This window comes from Phragmites australis, chromosome 10 (assembly GCF_958298935.1).
Source record: "Phragmites australis chromosome 10, lpPhrAust1.1, whole genome shotgun sequence".
Lineage (NCBI taxonomy): Eukaryota > Viridiplantae > Streptophyta > Magnoliopsida > Poales > Poaceae > Phragmites > Phragmites australis.
Window position 1 is genome coordinate 30,346,349 of NC_084930.1, and position 12,176 is coordinate 30,358,524.

The following is a 12,176-nucleotide window of genomic DNA, read 5'->3' on the forward strand; positions in this document are numbered from 1 at the left end:
GAGACCTCGGGCTCTAGTTCCCGATGCAACACAGAGAGAAATCACAGGGGAGAGGAATTAGCCAAAGCTCATGCCTTCACACCGAGAGAGGGAGAGGGGAAGAAATAGGGGCCTTATCCTCATCGTAGAGAACCGGCGCAAGCTCCCCAGCGAGATTCCCGCGGCCATCCAACGAACCGATGGCCTCCAGTGCTGCTGCAGCCAGCCAAGCGGCCCGAGAAAATCGGCCGGACGTTGCTGCCGTCGCCGCCAGCACCCGAGTCATCGAAGAGCGCCACAGCCAGGGAAAACCCTCTTCCCAACCCTAGAAGCCACATTTATATGGTGCCCACCGTGGGCCTGGGCCAAAGCAGATCAGAGCCCAGTTCTGGCAGCCCATAAAGCGGCCCAAGACATAAACATTTGAAATTTTCATAAATTTCAACATTCGGTACTACACCATGAGGTGTTGAATACAGTAATTTTCAGTATCTCAAGTATCATAATCAATTTTTTGGTTTTTAAAGGTCTGAGTATAGATGTTATATTTATAAATACGCCGATATGTTACCTATTTTAACAAATATGATTATATTTTTATTGTCTACTTTTAGATTTTTACGAGGAAAATCACAGTGCCCTCATATAGTATTCAACACAAAATCACGGTGCTCTATCTATACTGTCAGTGACGCTACCTAACAAATGCTCTTGTCACTACTATCGAATTATGCACTAACTCTGATTTCAGAGTCCTTGACAAGGAATAGGCTGGCGCCTGGCACTGGCAGTACAAGCCCTGGACACCATAATGACATCTAAATACACGACGACAGTGCTAATATTAGGGCACTTTAGCGGAACGGGATCCTCTGGAGTGAAGTTACACTGCAGAGGGGACAATGAAGTGCATTAGGGTCTTTTCTAACCATCGGATCGAAAGCGAACGGAGCAGTAAAACGACATATTGCCGGTACATGAACTTGCTGCAGTGTTGCCGTCGGCTTCTGTTCACCCTTTAAAAAAACATTGTACTAGCTCCTACAGTGATCTGTATCGGCTTGCAGAGGATCTGGATCATATTTAGCAAAGCTCCGTCTATAAGAATTTTTAGAATTGGTTATTTCTAGTTTTATTTTCGGATTTTAAAAATAAAAAATATTTTAATGTCTGTAAGTCGCAGGACCTAATTTAACCTAACCTCTTATTATGTATGGATAATTCAGCACGTGGGCTCACCAAACAAATGAGGTAACGGTGGGTCCTAGGCCGCTGACCTAAGCCGTGAATTTCAAGCAGAGAAAGCTATGGCCCATCTCAAAAAAGAAAGAAAGCGACGGCCTCCTTGAGTCCCTTTGTGGACTTGGGAGATTGCTTTGGGCCTCTAAGCTAAATAGTACATTTCAATACTTCAAAATTCAAAATACTATCAAAATAGTTATAAAAAAAATCTGAAAAAATTATATGATCTAGATGATGCTACCATCTTACTCTTTAAAAAAATTTAAACAAAAATATGGTTGTATAATAAGAAACAAGAAATACTTAAAAAAAGTGAGTAGTTTTCTTGAAATAACGTAGCTTTATATTCAGCTGGGGAAGAATTCCTCACTGAATCAATGAACCAAGAGTACATATATGATCATCTACTGTTCTTATTGGAACAGAACACGAACGCACAATCGAACGAACTTTTACGACGAGAAAAAGGAAAAGCATTTCTCTTGACTGAAAAAAAATCATACTGACTGAATACGAGGAGCGACATTTTTATTCAATATCGTGACGGAACTCAGGAATTGAGTCTATCAAGAACGAATGACCACTTACTTCCAAACTTTTTGAATGATCCACTTACTTGCAAACTAAGCACGTGTTACAACAACATCCTGTCTATATCGATCCATCTATTTTATTTTTTATTTTTGTCTTCGAGGTGATCCAGTACAAGCATCCTAGCAATAACCAATGAAACAATAATAAGTTGACTAAGTTGACTAGTCCAGAGGAGATGCCGGAGGCAACGGTGCGCAGTGCGCAGTGCAGCACCCCACGTACACCCTCCAACGGTTCCGATTCACCAGTTGACCCGTTGACCAAACCGGCACGATCGGCCCGTGGGCTTACCCTGAGAGAAAATAAAACAGCAGTGCATTTCAAGATCTATTATATTATAATTTGAACGTTAAAATGAGTTATCATTTTTCTCTTAAGATCATAAAATTATATTAACTAAAAAAAGAAATGATATACACTACTATTATTACGAGCACTAACAGTCTAAATTAAATAAAAGAGTTTATATCAAATACGATTAATAAATGATTAAATGTAAAATTAAAAAATATAGAAAATTAGCGGTTTGACTTTCATATAGCGTGGAAGAAAAATATCTAAATAAAAAGGCTAAATAAAATAAATAATAATTAAAATTAAAGTTAAAATAAAAAAGAATGAGCCAGATCAAATATAGTCTTGAAAAAAATCAAATTATTATAAAAATTAACTACCTAAATAAAAAGCTCATATAAAATACAATAAATCAAAAGTTATTATAGCAAAATATTACAATAAAACTAGCCACCCTATTAAAATACGGCGTTCAAGAAAAACGGAATCGACCCAGAAAACTAGAGAAAACCGAACGGGAAACGCAGAAAGAACCAGGAAAATCACGTACTAATCAGGTCCAATTAATTGGGCGCATGGGTGTCGTCTACGTCCGTGAGCGAGTTGTCAGCACCCGCCGCGGCGTCCGGTTCGACGAGGCCTCCGCGTGGCTCCGCGGCGCGGCCGCGCGGGGCAAGAAGGCGGCGGCGGCGGCGGCGGCGCCGTAACAGCCACCCGCGGCGCGGAAGAAGCCACGAGAAGATGCTCGCGAGCGCCCTCCTCAGCACCTGCCCCCGCCTCGGCACGTGCCGCGGTGCGGCCGGTTGCCGCGCCGGCGGCGCCATGGGCGTAACGGGCCGGCCGGGCTTGACCGCGCGCGCGGGCGGCTTGTGAAACTTGAGCGCGCGTGCGGGACTGTGGGGTTGGAACGGTAGCAGGTCCCGGCCGGAGCTGATGGAGGTGATGGAAGCTAACTAGTTAGTCACAGTAGCTAGCTGGTAGTAGCTCGATCGGTGTGCCGGCCGTATGCTATAAGAGGAAGGGGGAGGAGGTGCTGCTCGCCCCGCACCTATTTATACTGCGCCACGCGCCCCGTGCAGTGGACGCTGTTCTGCTGCCTCGACGGACCACGGTGTGGTCACGGCCTGGCTCTCGCGCCGGTGCATGGGTTGGGTTCAGGGTTGCCTCTGCCCGGCTTGTCCTGCCGTTTCATCTCGCACTCGCAGTACTGGTACAAGTCAATCGGTTTATCCATTAAACAACTTCAGCAATGCTAAAAATAGAAATGGCCATTAACGCTATTCGTTCTTACGGAGGTTCTGAGGGCCTTAGGATCGACCAAATTAATCTTACAGAAATATATGTCTCATCTACTAAATCGCGCCAGCACAGCAGCCACGTCAATAGCGTTGCATCGTCACCGATTCACGGTTGGAAATTGACAATATTATACATGGACAAAGCCTCACAGGATATTTTCGACCGAGGCTGGGGTTATAGGTTCCATGCAGGACCAATGCGCGTCCGCTTGGTTTATTCTCTCGCGTTTCCTTCCCTCTCGATCTTTCCTGCTTGCTTATTTTATGCGACGATAACGCGGTGACAATACTTGGATTTGATTGTGCACTAGTATTATATTCCTGATCCTGCATCAGCCGTGTGATTTTCTGGTAGAAACCCCTGATTGGAAGAAAGAATCATGTGCCTAGCTACTCCCTAGATCGGTAGCTAGCTTAACGCGTATCCCTTCTTCTTAGAGGCTTACCAGTGGGATCCCCAAACTGCTCGCGGGCCCCTCTACTGCGTGTGAGCCTCTCATCGTGGTTCTCTCGATCGCCATGCGACGATCACCTTTCGTGCCGCGCATAGACGACTCGTCGTCAACCCCGTCGCGACGACGCGCTGAGAGCCGCGTTGTTCGCAATTTGACGCGGATCGATGGAGCCCGGCTATCTGAAGCAGTGAACACGGTTAGCTGAAGACGCGCTTGAATCGAAGAAGCAATAAGCTTATTGGACGATCGAGCGCGCAGACAGAAAAGAAAGAAAGAAATCGGAGCTACATGTCGCCACCTTCAGACGTTCTCCGATTGGTTTGGTTCTTGCCTTGTTTTTGGCTGAAGTAAATCGTTGCCATCATCATCAAGACATCAATCGAATCTTTTCTTCGTCTAACGCCTGGCCATCATTTGTCATCGCCTTCCTGCTCGACACGTACGTGTACATGGACAGCTTGGTTCTGGTTCGTTTTCTTCAGAACTCGAGCTAGATAATATCTGTTGCTCTCCTTGGCGCTCTGCCTCGGCGACTTGACTGACCTGACCACTTATAGTTTAGTCAGGAAACAGGCAAGATTATAGAAGGAGATATATAATTGGAAACTAGGGAACCTGACCATGGTTTTGCAACCAGATGATCGCCGGACCGGACCGTGGTTTTCTTACTTGCGAGCCTGAGTATGTAGTGATTGATCCCCGCTACTAGACCTAGTTGCGCAGAAACTTATCAGCACTGACCGTACCTCTGACCTACCATTTTTTTTTTCCATGTCAGGTTTCGCCAGGTTCTCGGAACGTTCTGGCCAGTAGGACAAGACAAAGGACGTGCGCATGCAAATGCAGCGCGTAATAACGCGTCATTAACCTGCTAGTTCTGGCAGTCCCAGTTCCAAGTGCTCTTCTTTATTTCCAGCGGCGGCCGTGCCAATTCGTCTCGGTTCGTGAAGTGCACCAGCAGACGTTTCTGCTTCATCGACCTTGCATGCATGCATGCGCGGTTCATCACCCCAACTTGTGTGTGGCGCGAGCGACTGCCGCTGCTGCTGTCACAGATCACTACCACATAAACAGTCATTCGTATCACCCTATCAGTACCAATTAAGATAAAACAGACACTAATTATGAAACCACTTTTGTTAACTTTATATGATCATGCTCTACATATTAAAAATACCAAAAACCATGATAAATATACTAAAATCCCTTTAATTATTTAAAAGTGTTTAAGTTTAGGTAATTCAGAATTAATTGTTGGTAAGTCCATAATTGGTGAAACCAATTTTTTTAATCTTGTTAGTTTATGTCCTGTTCATTAAAAATACTCACCATCATATTAAACATAATTATTATTTTTGATTAAGCTACTTTTCTCATTGAAAGTATATGATTATATCATTGTTACCTAGATCTCCAAATTTATAGTAGTGATTTAAGGAAAAAAATGTTAAAATCACCTCTAAATAGATTAAAATCTAGCTCCAATTTTTTTATAGTGAATTAGTAAAAAAGATTAAAATCACCTCTAAATAGATCAACATATTGAATATGAATATTGTGATGTAGAGATGGCAAATCCACCCGCTAGTCGGAAGCGGACGTGGCAATATTTAGAAGATGGGTCTTCCGTCCCGGACCAAGTGCTAGAAGGTGATGGGCCATCTAACATGGAACAATCAAGATGTGAGGTAATTCAATAAATTATATGTGCATTTTGAAATATTACATGGTTATCATTTCATTGGTTTTTCATTGATTGCTAAAACGTAATGATAATCATAAATTTGCAGATGGACCGGATATGGATGTACAATTCTAATTTTCGCGACCTAGAGTTCTTTCATGGCATAGATGCTTTTTTGAGGGCTGCCGTGACGTACAGAAAGCCAAAAAACAAGCGTGATGATCACTATATATGTTGTATGTGAGTTGATTGCAAGAATGAGAAGTAGTTCTCAAGCATAGAGCAGATCCGTGCACACTTGTTTCACAGGGGTTTCAAGCCTAACTATATCCGCTGGACTTAGCACGATGAACATGAGGAGGTTGTGCGTGAAGAGCAGCCCACAGTCGAGAAAGACGGAGATAACAATATGATAGCTGACGAAGACATCGATATGTCAGCGTTCGAAGATACCTTTGTCGGCAGCGATGATGATGACCTAGCCGAAATGTTGCGCAATACGGAGGGAGACTTCACTAGTGATAGGCAACACGAAAAGTTCCAGCGCATGATGGAAAGGGGAAATGCAGTATAAAATTACCAACTGAAAAACTCGCTCCTATGTTTAAGAAGAGATCAATTTTTTTGGAACTTACCTTATTGGAAGCACTTGATGGTCCGACACACAATCGACATCAGGCATATGGAGAAGAACGTGTTTGATAGCTTGATTGGTACCTTACTAGACATACCTGGATAAAACAAAAGATACACTCAATGCATGGTTGGACCTGGAAGATATAAAGCTAAGGAAAATTCTGCATCCTAAAATCCTAGGAAATGGGCAAATAAACTTCCCACGGCTCGCTACACCCTGAGCAAGGAAGAGAAGATCAGCCTGTGCAGTTGCTTGAATGGAATCAAAGTTCTGACCGGTTACTCCTCCAATGTAAAGAGATTAGTGAACATAAAAACTTTGAAGTTAGTTGGGATGAAGTCCCATGATTGTCACATGATGATGATACAATTGCTTGCTGTTGTAATTAGACGTATTCTGTCGAATAAGGTCCAAGACCCAATCATAAAGTTGTGCTCGTTTTTCAGCGCAATTTCACAGAAGGTCATCAATCCGAGGAAACTAACAAAGCTGCAGGAACACGTGGTCCATACTATATGCCAGCTTAAGAGTATTTTCCCTCCATCGTTTTTTGACATAATACCCATCTCATTGTTCACATCGTGCATGAGATAAAGTACCTTGGTCCCATGTTTCCTGCATCAGATGTATCCTTTCGAAAGATTCATGTCAGTTCTGAAGAAATATATTAGTAGCCGAGGTTAGCCAGAAGGTTGCATGGCCCAAGGCTGGGGAACGGAGGAGGTCGTTGAGTTTTCCATCAACTACATGGATATGAAAGCAATTGTAAGCTTGTATCTCGCCATGAGAGAAGGCTTAAAGGGAAAGGGACGCTAGGTCATAATACAGCCCGTTCTAACGATTATGTTTCATTCACCCAAGCATATGTTGCAGTTTTGCAACAATCAATTATAGTGGACCCGTATGTCAATAAGCACATGAAAATGCTACGATCCACAAATCCAACAAAGTCAGATGATTGGATTGCAAGAGCGTACAAAGATAATTTCAGTAGTTGATTACATAGACACACGATGGATGAAGATACAGATGATGCACTATTGGAAATGTTGTCTAATGGGCCGTCAACTACAATTCATACATACAAAGAATACGGCATTAATGGCTATATATTTTATACGAGAGCGCAAGACAACAAAAGTACTAACCAAAATAGCGATGTCCGTATTGATGTATACGACCATAATGGCAACAGGGAGACCTACTATAGAGTCATAGTGGAGATTTGGGAGCTTCAATATGGAGAACAATTGAAGGTCCCCCTGTTCCGGTGCCAATAGATCAGACTCTCAAGTGGAGTGAATACCGACAAGTAGGGTATGACTACCGTCAACCTCAAACTCATCGGATACAGAGAACAACCATTCGTGCTTGTGAAAGATGTTACTCAAGTTTTCTATGTAAAGGACACGGACCCAGTTAACAAGAATGAACGTCATGTGGTTCTACAAGGAAAAAGAAATATTATCAGTTTTGAGGATGTTGTCGACAAGGAAGACTACAATCAATTCGACAATCTGCCTCCTTTCGGAGAGAATGTCGACCTGTCTCTCATTGATGACACATAATTTTTATTAACTAAAAAGCTTTAATTACCTAATATACAATAAATTACAAACCAAGATATACAACAAAATGTTTTGTCAAAAAAGGAAAAAACTATTAGTGTTGGCTGGGTTATACAACCAGCACTTATATTATATCCCTATATAAGCAGGAGTTGGTCATAGCCTCTCCATTCCTCCCTTGCGCGCTTGCCGATTCCCACTGTCTCACCAACACTATCGTCCCTGGAGCCTACGCCACCTCCCCATCGCTGTCCCTGTCCTCGTCGCTGTACCGGGAGCCCCACCGTGCTCATCCCCATCGTCGTCCCCAGAGCCGACGCCACCTCCCCACCATCACCGTCCCCGAAAGCCTGTCTTCCCGAAACCCTAGCCCCCATTGCCCCAGCCTTACTCCACCACCGATTTGCCTGCCGAGAAGTCACCCACGCCGTAGATTCCCCGGAGCCACCCACAGAGCCGATGCCGATGCCATCCCTATCGCTGATGTCGCCTCCCCACTGTCCCCATCCCCATCGCCCATGGAGCCACTGCCATCCCCGTCGCCCACGAAGCTGACGCTCTACTACTGCTCTGCTGCTGGTGGTATCAGGGTGAGCTGGTAGGGCAGATGGAGAGGGGATCTGGTGGTATTTGGGATTATGATTTTTCTCGGCATTGGGGGATAGTTGATGCTGCGATGTAGGGGATCTGGTTGTGTTCTGTTGATCAGAGTGCATTTTCTTGAGGGGATCTAGTGGCTTGCATGCGGTAGTGTTTGACGCATACACGTAATAATCTAGGCCTTATGATTGTTATCCTATTAATTCCTTGGTGACAGGTGAGCCTTTTCTAGTTCACCAGTTTCAGTTTGAACCATCAGGTGACTATCAATAGGATGGGCTAGCAAATCCATTGTTTTCTAAATGTTTCAATCACTAGATGTTGCTGCAGGTCGACAAGCTATTTATTCCTTGTTATAGTTCAAGTCACTTGATCATTTGTTGGAAATTTCATGTACAATAGCTAGTAGAAGTGGTTCTTTTGCATTTTATCAATATCTTGTATTGATTTTGGGTTATGTAAACTAGCTTATTTATGTAGTGAAAATAAGTGAAAAAAGTTAGCAACAGTACTGCTACTCGCTTGTTCTAATGAACCAAGAACAAAAATGATCAACTAATCCTTTGTTCTGATGAGCCAAGATCCAAATTAGTGATGTCTTGTAGTATCTTATGTGTCGAAGATGCCATATGTAGAACCAAATTAGTGATGGTTAGTCATGTTTGTTTAATAGCACTCCTCCGTAGAACTATATAAGATTTCAACTTTCTTTGTTTCAGCATGGTAGCAGTTTTTACTTGGTTTGTTCAAGTGGTAGCAGCAGTTATATAGATATGCACATTTCACTCCATTTTCTTCTCAGGCTAGCAAGAAAAACTGAATATTGGATTCCTTGCATATGTAGTAGTTTCAGTTGTCCACTTGTATGCCTTTAGAAATTAAGTACACTGATTGATTATTACTCCACTAGTCCACTTGTATGCCTTTAGATATGAAACTTGGTGAAATTTCATTTACATGTGAGCAATTAATGTGACAGACATCACATTTTTTCCTTAGTTACATTGATATCTATGATATTTACCGAATTTTTAGCTAACGTTGAGGACTCGATGTATTTTATTGTTGGAGTAGCTTAATTTGTCGAAATAAGTTGGTTCTTGTTCTATTTACTTCATAACTCAGTACCCAATCTCCATACCAAATTTCATTCTCATTAGTTTATCTTTCATGTCATGACCATCATTCTCTTACATTGCACCATTTCATTCTTTTAGAGACCGAGGAATTGGAGAGCGTTGATCCCGTGCACGTGATTGAATCCGAGCTGGGCATTGACGATTTGTGTGATAAAGCCAATCATCTATGCATACCCAACCTATTATGTTTATGTGCCTTTCAAATTGGAGAGCTATATGGAATTGTATGCTTCTTTTGGATGGTTGTAGAACAATGATTGATGGATGGGCATGGACTATCAAAAAGATCGATGATATAGTTGTAGACCTAAGAAAGATAGGTAACGAAAGGTTTGATCCATGTTTGTGCAAGTGCTCCATGGATGCGAACCGGTTTGTACTCCAACTTGATGAGGTAGTGAGCAGCCTTCAGAAGTTGACCATTCATTCGGTCGAGTTGCTAGATCGTTAAGATGTTGGCCACCTTGAGGGCGATGATGCACATCCTAGTGTGGACCCGAACTACGTTGTTCCTTATGACTACAACAGTTCTAAGAGTTTGACGATATGGTACGATAGCGATGAGCATTGGTGGTTGCTGAGTGAATCTGATGCATAATTTGAACGTAGGGTTCGATGTGTTCCTTGCATTGAAACTATAGGGTTTATTGTCCCACTTTTTGCATTGGAAATACTGAACAAGTATTAATTAGTCTTATGCTATCTTGGATCATGACGAAGTTACCTATACTCGATGTATGTTGATGTTTCCATTTAACATTATGTACACTAGAGTATCTTGTAGATATAGAGATGACATTTGTTTGTATCAATTATGTACACTGGACTATCTTGTGTTCTACAGAAATCTTGCTTATGCTTCGAGTATCTTGTGTTCTAATGACATGAACAAATTGTATATTCCATTTCACCAAAGAATCTGATATATTGATACAACTGAATCTGATATACTGATACTGTATTTATCTCTTGGAGATACTGTATTTGATGCATTTAAGCATAATATGCAACTGCTATTTCTTGGTGTATCCGCTAGCTGTCATATATGCTAATATCGACGTTGCAAGAAATTTGAATAGATGGAATTTTTATGTAGGAATGGCTTGTACAAAATTAAGTCACCATCCACGGACGTGCCCCCCAATACAAGGCTCCTCTAACCAGGATCCAGTCGAGGATGATGCTCATGAGGGAAGCCCGAGTGCATACCTCAACCTGAATCAACTTGACGTTGATGCGTCGGATGGTTTGACCATTGATGCTGCGCCGGATGGTCCGTCCACTGATGCGGCACTGGATGGTCTGACCACTAATGCTCCGGATGGTCCGACCACTGATGTTGCATCGGATGATTAGTCGTCCAAAGGACCGAGGTGTGGCCGAGGTCCCAGCAAGATACCTGAAGGCTGTTTTGTCATCGCGGAGGTCAATTCAGCTAGGGAACCCATAAAACCTCTACATGTACTCGGGCTGTTCAAGACAGCATGCAGGTGTCTCATAAGGGACCACGTTGCTATCACTTACAAAACTTAGAGAGGCAAACGAGGTGACAAGTGGGCGGTTCCCAATAGCATAAAGGATTTCATGTGGGGCAAGTTGTTGCAAAAGTTCGAGAATCCTGAAGGATGCAACATGGCCATAGCATAACATCAGACCCTAGTCATAATGTGCAGAAATTTTAAGAATTTTAAGGGTAAATTATATAGTGATTATCACTTGAAGGGTCAAATGCCGGACTGAGATGATTTTCCTACAACAAAAGATTTTTGGAATGATTTCGTGGAGTACAAGGATTCAACGGAAGCAAAAAAGATAAATGAAGCAAACAAGGCCAACTCTAAGAAGAACTTATACCCCCACAGAACCGGCTTGCACGGGTACGTTAGGAAACTTAACCAGTGGGAGAAGATGGAAGAATACGTAACTAAAAGTGGTATCACACCTGTGACAGCTGAGTGGATTCCATGAGCTAAGAACTGCTTATATGGGAGAGGGGTGACTCTTGTGATTGATGGAAGCATAGTGCTTCAAAAGCGAGAGAGAACTAGAAGTAATGAAGAAGATTAGAGATGCCTACGCCCAGTGCTCCCAGGGCTCTTTCCAGGCAGACAAGGAGAACGGCGAGCTAACATTGGTACTGGGAAACAAGGAGCACACTTGTAGCACACGAGGCAAGGGTTTGAGGCCTTGGAAGGTCAGATTTGAACAAAACACTGACACTTACAAGAAGTGAAGAAAAGAAAATATTTTAAAAATGATGGCCACTCTAAAAGAAGAACTTGCAGAGGAGAGACATATGACATACGCCAAAATAGAAGCAGCTATGCAACAAGTCAGGCAGCACACAGCATGGAGCAGCAGCTAAAAAGTGGTATTTAGCATCTAAGAAGCCGACATCTCCTCTACCTTATGATTTAACTGAGGAGGAAACCAGAAGGAAAGTGAGCGCCGATGTCACTGCACACTTCAAATGTACTGAGCCAGAGAAGAGTTCTATCGATCCAGCAATGATCGCCTAGTTTCTTCAGACATTGACAAGACCTATGGACCTACTGCTAAAATCTAACTACACGCGCATCCTGGGTAAAAAATAGCTGAGGAAGATGTTGATCGAGAAGGTAAAAAAGCAAAAGGTGCTAGAACAACAGGAAGAATTAGAAAGAAACTTTCTAATTGATGCCAGAAT

The 12,176-nt window shown here is 42.7% G+C and overlaps 1 long non-coding RNA gene across 1 annotated transcript; it reads right to left on the reverse strand.

Moving 5' to 3' along the window:
- Window positions 1-1,724: 1,724 nt before the first annotated feature.
- LOC133931195 (uncharacterized) lies at window positions 1,725-3,402 on the reverse strand. Its single transcript, XR_009911857.1, has 2 exons — window positions 2,660-3,402; window positions 1,725-2,107 (listed from the first exon to the last, which is right to left on the reverse strand). It is a non-coding gene; the product is annotated as an uncharacterized LOC133931195 (long non-coding RNA).
- Between the last annotated feature and the right edge of the window lie 8,774 nt (window positions 3,403-12,176).